Genomic DNA, 8,222 nt, shown 5'->3' with positions numbered 1-8,222 from the left:
TAAATGTATCATAGTTTCACATTTTACAATTAAGTTCATGATCCACTCTGAGTTACCTTTTGTGAGCTTTGGATTAAGGTTTATTTCTTTACTATGGATGTCCACTCAGCACCATCTGCTGAAAGGCTGTATCCTTCCACCTTTGAATTGTTTTACACTTTTGTCAAAGATCATTTGGATATTTTGTGTCCCTCTGTTTCCGTACCTCGATTCTGTTTCATTGATTTTTGTGTCTATCCCTCAGACAATACCACACTGTCCTGATTATTCTAGGTATCTAGTAAGGTTTAATGTTGAGTAGAATGATTCCTCCTGCTTTAACCTTTTTCAAGATATGATAGCTAGTCTAGGACCTTTGCCTTTGTATATAAATTTAGAATTAGCTTGCTTATGTCTTTAAAAAAAAAGCTGTATTAGGTGTTTTAATGTAGGGAACTAGAAGCTTATATAGCCATTTGGAGTCATGAAGGTAGCAGGATGGTCCTCTGAGTATCTCAGCAGTAGTGTTAAAGCAGGAACTTGGGAAGGCCCACCCAGGGGTCCTTATAAATCTCAAGAATCTCAGGAAGGCTCTTACCAACTTCCTCCATTTGCTGCACCAAAATATTATAAGGTACTCTAAGTCAACTTGGAGTAGCCTTGACCTCCAGGGTGCTTCAGTTTTTACCTGTCACTGTCCCTGGAGGCCACGGCCTCCCTTCTCAGAGGTTGACTCAAACCCAGACCCAGGATGGAAGGGCATCCTCCTTGAACTGCAGAGGACACTCTTGAAGTGGTCAGCCATTGACCCCTGACGGCTTAGCACCGTGTGGAGTTTTGAACTTGTCCGGTGTCTGTGCTGTTGGTCAGGAAGATGCTGTGGAAGAGAGAAGTCTTCTGGATCGATCTCCTCCCCATCTTCTCATGGAGCACTTTTCAGAGGCTCAGAGTCATCTGGAAGAAGATCCCTAAAACCCAGGAAGGGTGCTCTCCACAGATTCATTCATTCACTGTCTCGGGGGAAAGGTGTGTCCATCGGCTAAGTAGACAGTGAGGTGGACATCCCAGTGGAGGTGGGGCGACAGGCAGGTGAGCTGGCCATTTCAGTGGCATCAGGAGTGCTGTGGGGAAGGGATGCTGGGCCATGTAGGGCGTGTGTAGAGATGGTAGCGTGTTTGTGTTGGGGAGGATGCTGCAGAAAAAGTTCTGCTGAGACCTGAAGGTGCCCTGAAGTGGACCAAGAGGAGACGGCACCTGAGAGATTTTACTGGAAGCGAGGAGGAAGGCTGGGGATGTGGCCACACTACAGGCTGAGATGCAGACCCCGGCTGCTCCTTGGCCCCAGGAAGCCCACTGACAACTCCAGTCTCCCAAGGAAAGACTGGAAACTAGGTTGGACCTGATTTCTGTGGTTCCTTTCTGCAATTTTGGGAATCAAGTACTTTGTGTTTTAAAAGCAACTGTTAGGTGATGTCATTTGGGGCTTCTCCTGGCCCTCCCCTCTAGAACCCAGCAACACCCTTTAGAGCCACAATGAAGACTGAGGAGGCGCCTATGAAGAAAGCACAATATTGTAGATCACACTTGTTCTACACCAAGTGAAACATTGCTTTACCACGTACGGCTCTCACATGAATGACATGTCAGTTCTAATTTGTGACAGGGAGCTAAGTTAATCTGGCTCCAGCCCTCACAAGGCCACGCACAGCACGTCCCAGAGAATAATAGTGCAATTGTTCAGGTGTCAGTGCGGCGGAGCTGAGAGCTGGGCTGTCTGTGGCTCTGTGCCCCCATGTAACAAGGGTGTCCGTGTTGTACAAACTGCTGGGCAGTGGGGCAGTTCTTAGTGGTGACTACAGCTCAATAGAATGGGAAAAACTAGAGATCTCTTCAAAAAAATAAAGGACAGAAATGATATGGACCTAACAGAACCAGAAGATATTAAGAGGAGGTGGCAAGAATACACAGAAGCACTATACAAAAAAGATCTTCATGACCCAGATAACGACGATAGCATGATCACTCACCTAGAGCTAGACATCCTGGAATGCGAAGTCAAGTGGGCCTTAGGAAGCATCACTACAAACAAAGCTAGTGGAGGTGATGGAATTCCAGCTGAGCTATTTCAAATCCTAAATGATGATGCTGTGAAAGTGCTGCACTCAATATGCCAGAAAATCTGGAAAATTCAGCAGTGGCCACAGGACTGGAAAGGGTCAGTTTTCATTCCAATCCCAAAGATGGGCAATGCCAAAGAATGCTCAAGCTACCGCATAATTGCACTCATCTCACACACTAGCAAAGTAATGCTCAAAATTCTCCAAGCTAGGCTTCAACAGTATGTGAACTGAGAACTTCCAGATGTTCAAGATGAATTTAGAAAAGGGAGAGGAACCAGAGATCAAGTTGCCAATATCAGTTGGATCATAGAAAAAGCAAGAGAGTTCCAGAAAAACATCTACTTCTGTTTCATTGACTACCTCAAAACCTTTGTGTGGATCACAATAAACTGTGGAAAATTCTTCAAGAGATGGAAATATGAGAACATGTGACCTGCCTCCTGAGAAATCTGTATGCAGGTCAAGAAGCCACAGTGAGAACTGGACATGGAACAACAGACTGGTTCCAAATAGGGAAAAGAGTATGTCAAGGCTGTATATTGTCACCCTGCTTATGTAACTTATATGCAGAGTACATCATGAGAAATGCTGGGCTGGATGAAGCACAAGCTAGAATCAAGATTGCTGGGAGAAATATTAATAACCTTAGATATGCAGATGACACCACCCTTATGACAGAAAGCAAAGAGGAACCAAAGAGCATCTTGATGAAAGTGAAAGAAGAGAACGAAAAACCTGGCTTAAAAATCAACATTCTAAAAACTAAGATCATGGCATCTAGTCCCATCACTCCATGGCAAATAGATGGGCAAATGATGGGAACCAGTGACAGACTTTTCTTTTTGGGGGGCTCCAAAATCACTGCAGATGGTAACTGCAGCCATGAAGGTAAAAGATGCTTTTTCCTTGGAAGAAAAGCTATGACCAACCTAGACAGCACATCAAAAAGCAGAGACATTATTTTGCTTACAAATGTCCATCTAGTCAAATCTATGGTTCTTCTAGTGGTCATTTATGGATGTGAGATTTGGACCATAAAGAAAACTGAGCACCGAAGAATTGATGCTTTTGAACTCTACAGTTTGAAAAGACTCTTGAGAGTCCCTTGGACTGCAAGGAGATCCAACCATTCAATCCTAAAGGAAATCAGTCCTGAATATTCATTGAAAGGACTGATGCTGAAGCTGAAGCTCCAATACTTTGGCCACCTGATGCCAAGAGCTGACTCATTGGAAAAGACCCTGATGCTGGGAAAGATTGAAGGCGGGAGGAGGAGGGCCAACAGAGGATGAGATGATCGGATGGCAACACTAACTTGAAGGACATGAATTTGCGCAAGCTCTGGAATTTGGTGATGAACAGGGAGGCCTGGCATGCTGCAGTCCACGGAGTCACAAAGAGTTGGACACAACTAAGCAACTAAACTGAACTGAACTGAGGAGGGAGACATGTCCTTCGAGAAACATTTGGGCTGCGTACCTTCACTTCCATGACCCCAGGCTCTTCTTCAGTGGTCAAGCCAAGGTCATGGTCTCAGGCTGTTTCTCCCCTGAGCCAAGGTCAGCTAGTTGAGGGCAACAGTGGAGCTTATGACCTACTCAGTACTCACTGGAAACACCCAGGATGGTGGCTCAACTGAGGAGCAGTGGGACCATGTGAGGGTCAATATTTAAATGCGTGGATGGAGTAGTTACTCCCAGGACAAGCTGCTTCTTTTCACAAGAATCTGCAGGGTACCGCAGAGGAGGGGCTTTGGGTAGACAATTTAATTCCCACCCCAAGAGGATTATACTCTGGATTTGTTTCTTGGGGTTTACTTGGAAGCTTACAACAACAGAAAATTATTATTTGACAGTTCTGGAAGCCAGAAGTCTGAAATCAGGGCATCAGCAGGTTCCTCCTAAAGGCTCTGTTGCTGTTGTTTAGTCGCTAAGTCTTGTCTGACTCTTTGTCGACCCCATGGACTATATCCCACCAGGCTCCTCTGTCCATGGGATTTCTCAGGCAAGACTATTGGAGCAGGTTGCCACTTCCTTCTTCAGGAGTCTTCCCAGCACAGGGATTGAACCTGCATCACCTGCATTGGCAGGCAGATTCTATACCACTGTGCCACAGGGAATTCTGTAATAAGATATGAAGGAGCATCTATCCCATGTCTCTCTCCTAGTTTCCAGTAGTTGATTGAAATCCTTAAAATTCCTTAGGCTACAGCTTCATTGTTCCAATTTCTGTTTCTATCTTCATATGGCTTTCCTTCCTTCTGCATTTCTTCTCTTCTCTTCTTTTATAACAACCCTTGTCCCTGAATTTAGGGCTTACCCTGATCCAGAATGACCCCATCTCAAGATCCTTAATTATATCTGCAAAGACCAAAGAAGGTCACATTCATTGGTTGCAGGAGGACATATCTTGGGTAACCTTCCATCCCATCTCAGCCTCCAATGTCCTCAGGTGTGGTTGGCTATCTGACTTGCTTTGGTCAATGTAACACTGAGCAAGAAGGATGGATATTTCTTCTGAGCAGAAGCTTTAAGCACCATTGCATGATTCTGCCATGCTCTCGTTCTATCCTCAGGAGAACAGTGTATTCCAAAGGGAACATATTTATTGGTCTGGAGTGAAAAAGACACACATATGGAGCTAAGCAATGGACCCTAATGAATAACAGGAGAAATCTCCTTTTGTGGTATGTTCACTGCAAAATAACCTAGAAAAGCCAATTCAAATATGCATGCTGAGTTTATGAGGTGCATTTTGGGCAATCATGCGGCACCTCTTCAAGTCCCAAGGCATCACTTCAGGTTTGAGGTGGCCTAACTCCTCTTCCATCTATCAGCTACCTTTGCTTTTCTTCTTGAGACAGGCTTCCCACAACTTCCTTTTTACTGGTTCCCAGTTGTGTGAAGAAGAAATTGTAAGCTTTTATGATGATTGAGGAGTAGAAGAGCTTCAAAACCAAAGGAAGAAATAAAAGTTCTGGCATGTGAACAAGTTGGGAATCCTCATGGTCCTTCCCTGGGGCTTCTGACTCCTCCTGAGACTGTCTCTCATGGTCCCTCAGTCCTCTGGGCTGGCCTACCATTTTCTCCCTCATTCCTCCAGGCCAGCAGTGCTTACCTGCTCCTACTCTGAGTGAATTAGGCTCCTCTTGACCCCTCAGTCTCTACACTACATTTATTCCAAATGGCACCTCCCCCCTTTCTATCTCCTACATCACACTGCCTGGGCTGAAGCCACCATCCTCTACCACCTGACCTACTTCCAGAGCCTCCTAACAAGCCTTCTGTCTCAACTCTCACTCCGACTAGGTGCACAGGAACTATTTCTAAACGATAAAGAGGTGGCAAGAATACACAGAAGAACTGTACAAAAAGATCTTTACGACCCAGATAATCACGATGGTGTGATCACGCACCTGGAGCCAGGTGTCCTGGAATGTGAAATCAAGTGGGCCTTAGGAAGCATCACTACGAACAAAGCTAGTGGAGGTGATGGAATTCCGGTTAAGCTATTTCAAATCCTGAAAGATGATGCTCTGAAAGTGCTGCACTCAATATGCCAGCAAATTTGGAAAACTCAGCAGTGGCCGCAGGACTGGAAAAGGTCAGTTTTCATTCCAATCCCAAAGAAAGGCAATGCCAAAGAATACTCAAACTACCGCACAATTGTACTTATCTCACATGCTAGTAAAGTAATGCTTAAAATTCTCCAAGCCAGGCTTCAATAATACGTGAACTGTGAACTTCCAGATGTTCAAGCTGGTTTTAAAAAAGGGAGAGGAACCAGAGATCAAATTGCCAACATCCACTGGATCATGGAAAAAGCAAGAGAGTTCCAGAAAAACATCTATTTCTGCTTTATTGACTATGCCAACTCCTCTGACTGTGTGAATCACAATAAACTGTGGAAAATTCTGAAAGAGATAGGAATACCCGACCACCTGACCTGCCTCTTGAGAAATCTGTATGCAGGTCAGGAAGCAACAGTTAGGACTGCACATGGAACAACAGACTGGTTCCAAATAGGAAAAGGAGTACGTCAAGGCTGTATATTGTCACCCTGCTTATTTAACTTATATACAGAGTACATCATGAGAAACACTGGGCTGGAGGAAGCACAAGCTGGAATCAAGATTGCCGGGAGAAATATCAATAACCTCAGATATGCAGATGACACCACCCTTATGGCAGAAAGTGAAGAAGAACTAGAGAGCCTCTTGATGAAAGTGAAAGAGGAGAGTGAAAAAGTTTGCTTAAAGCTCAACATTCAGAAAATGAAGATCATGGCATCTGGTCCCATTACTTCATGGCAAATAGATGAAGAAACAGTGGCTGACTTTATTTTTTGGGGGCTCCAAAATCACTGCAGATGATGACTGCAGCCATGAAATTAAAAGATGCTTTTTCCTTGGAAGGAAAGTTATGACCAACCTAGATAGCATATTAAAAAGCAGAGACATTACTTTGCCAACAAAGGTCCGTCTAGTCAAGGCTATTGTTTTTCCAGTGGTCATGTACGGATGTGAGAGTTGGACTATAAAGAAAGCTGAGTGCCGAAGAATTATGCTTTTGAACTGTGGTGTTGGAAAAGACTCTTGAGAGTCTCTTGGACTTCAAGGAGATCCAACCAGTCCATCGTAGAGGAGACCAGTCCTGGGTGTTCATTGGAAGGACTGATGCTGAAGCTGAAACTCCAATCCTTTGGCCACCTGATGCTGGGAAAGATTGAGGGCAGGAGGAGAAGGGGATGACAGAGGATGAGATGATTGGATGGCATCACCGACTTGATGGACGTGAGTTTGGGTAGACTCTGGGAGTTGGTAATGGACAGGGAGGCCTGGTGTGCTACGGTTCATTGGGTTGCAAAGTGTTGGACACGACTGAATGACTGAACTGATGAGGGTCAGATTTTATTCCAGGCTAGAGCACTATGTTTTTTTTGGAGGATACAGACCCCAAACATGTAAAATAGAAGTTGATTAATTTTGAATCCCAAAGGGAACAAATGGAGGACTGAGCTGGAAAAGGGTGGGTTCCAGTAGCTAGGGGTGGAGGTGGCGGTGGCTTCTCCAAGGAGGTCACGTGTAAGTGGAGATGACAATGCAGATAAGGGAAGATGAAGCTTGACCTGGAAACAGGATAGGAGGCGAATAGCTGAGTGAGTTGGATCTGCCATTGAGAATTTCTCCCCACAGTGACCTAACAGATACCAAGGATACTTTGCTGTAGGATGTCCTGGAGTCCCTGCCCCATGAGCCCTCTCCAGGAGAAGTTTGCTCCCAGGAGCAGCAGCAGCTTTGTATTTTGGGTCACTATTGAGAACACTGGTTATTTTGGTTGCTTTCCTGGATATGTGGCCCCCAGAGCTGTGAGCTGATACTGGAGTGTTGTTTTAAGCTCCTACATTTGTGGTGATTTCTTACACAGCCTAGAAAAACTAACACTCTCAGATGAACCATAACACTCAAGTGCGGCTGTTTTACAGCTGAGAAAACCAAGGCCCAGCATAGTTGGCTATCTTGCCCAACATCAGCCTTTTGGTGGCAGGGAAGGGACTTGAACTGAATTCTTCTAAGCTCCTGGTCTGTTGCCTGCCATGCAGTCACGTGTATTTACATCGAAGAGTCCTGGGTACATATGTCTTATTTAAATTACTCAACCAATTTGATCAATTTAGTTATTTGAAGGTGCAGAAATTGCTCAAAATAATGGCAAAAGGAGTATGCACTGTTATGGCCTTCACTGGCCCTTAATAGACAAGTTGAGATCAAGCCAGTGTGTTACTTACTTGATGGCCAGTCTGAGAAGTCCTGTGTCTTTGGTTCTTCTTACAGCTACAAAGGTGACAGGTCTTATGGTTTATTGATATCATGTAATGAGTTTGGTCTAACTGGCATTATGGTAACAGTTCAGTTCAGTTGCTCAATCATATCTGACTCTTTGTGATCCCATGGACTGCAGCACGCCAGGCTTCCCTGTCCATCACCAAATCCCAGAGCTTGCTCAAACTCATGTCCATCAAGTCAGTGATGCCATCCAAACATCTCATCCTCTGTTGTCCCCTTCTCCTCCCACCTTCAATCTTTCCCAGCATCAGGGTCTTTCCCAATGAGTCAGTTCTTTG

This window comes from Bos grunniens, chromosome 21 (genome assembly GCF_055505025.1).
Source record: "Bos grunniens cultivar Pamir isolate PY7600 chromosome 21, Bosgru_T2T1.0, whole genome shotgun sequence".
Lineage (NCBI taxonomy): Eukaryota > Metazoa > Chordata > Mammalia > Artiodactyla > Bovidae > Bos > Bos grunniens.
This window is presented reverse-complemented; position numbering follows the sequence as displayed.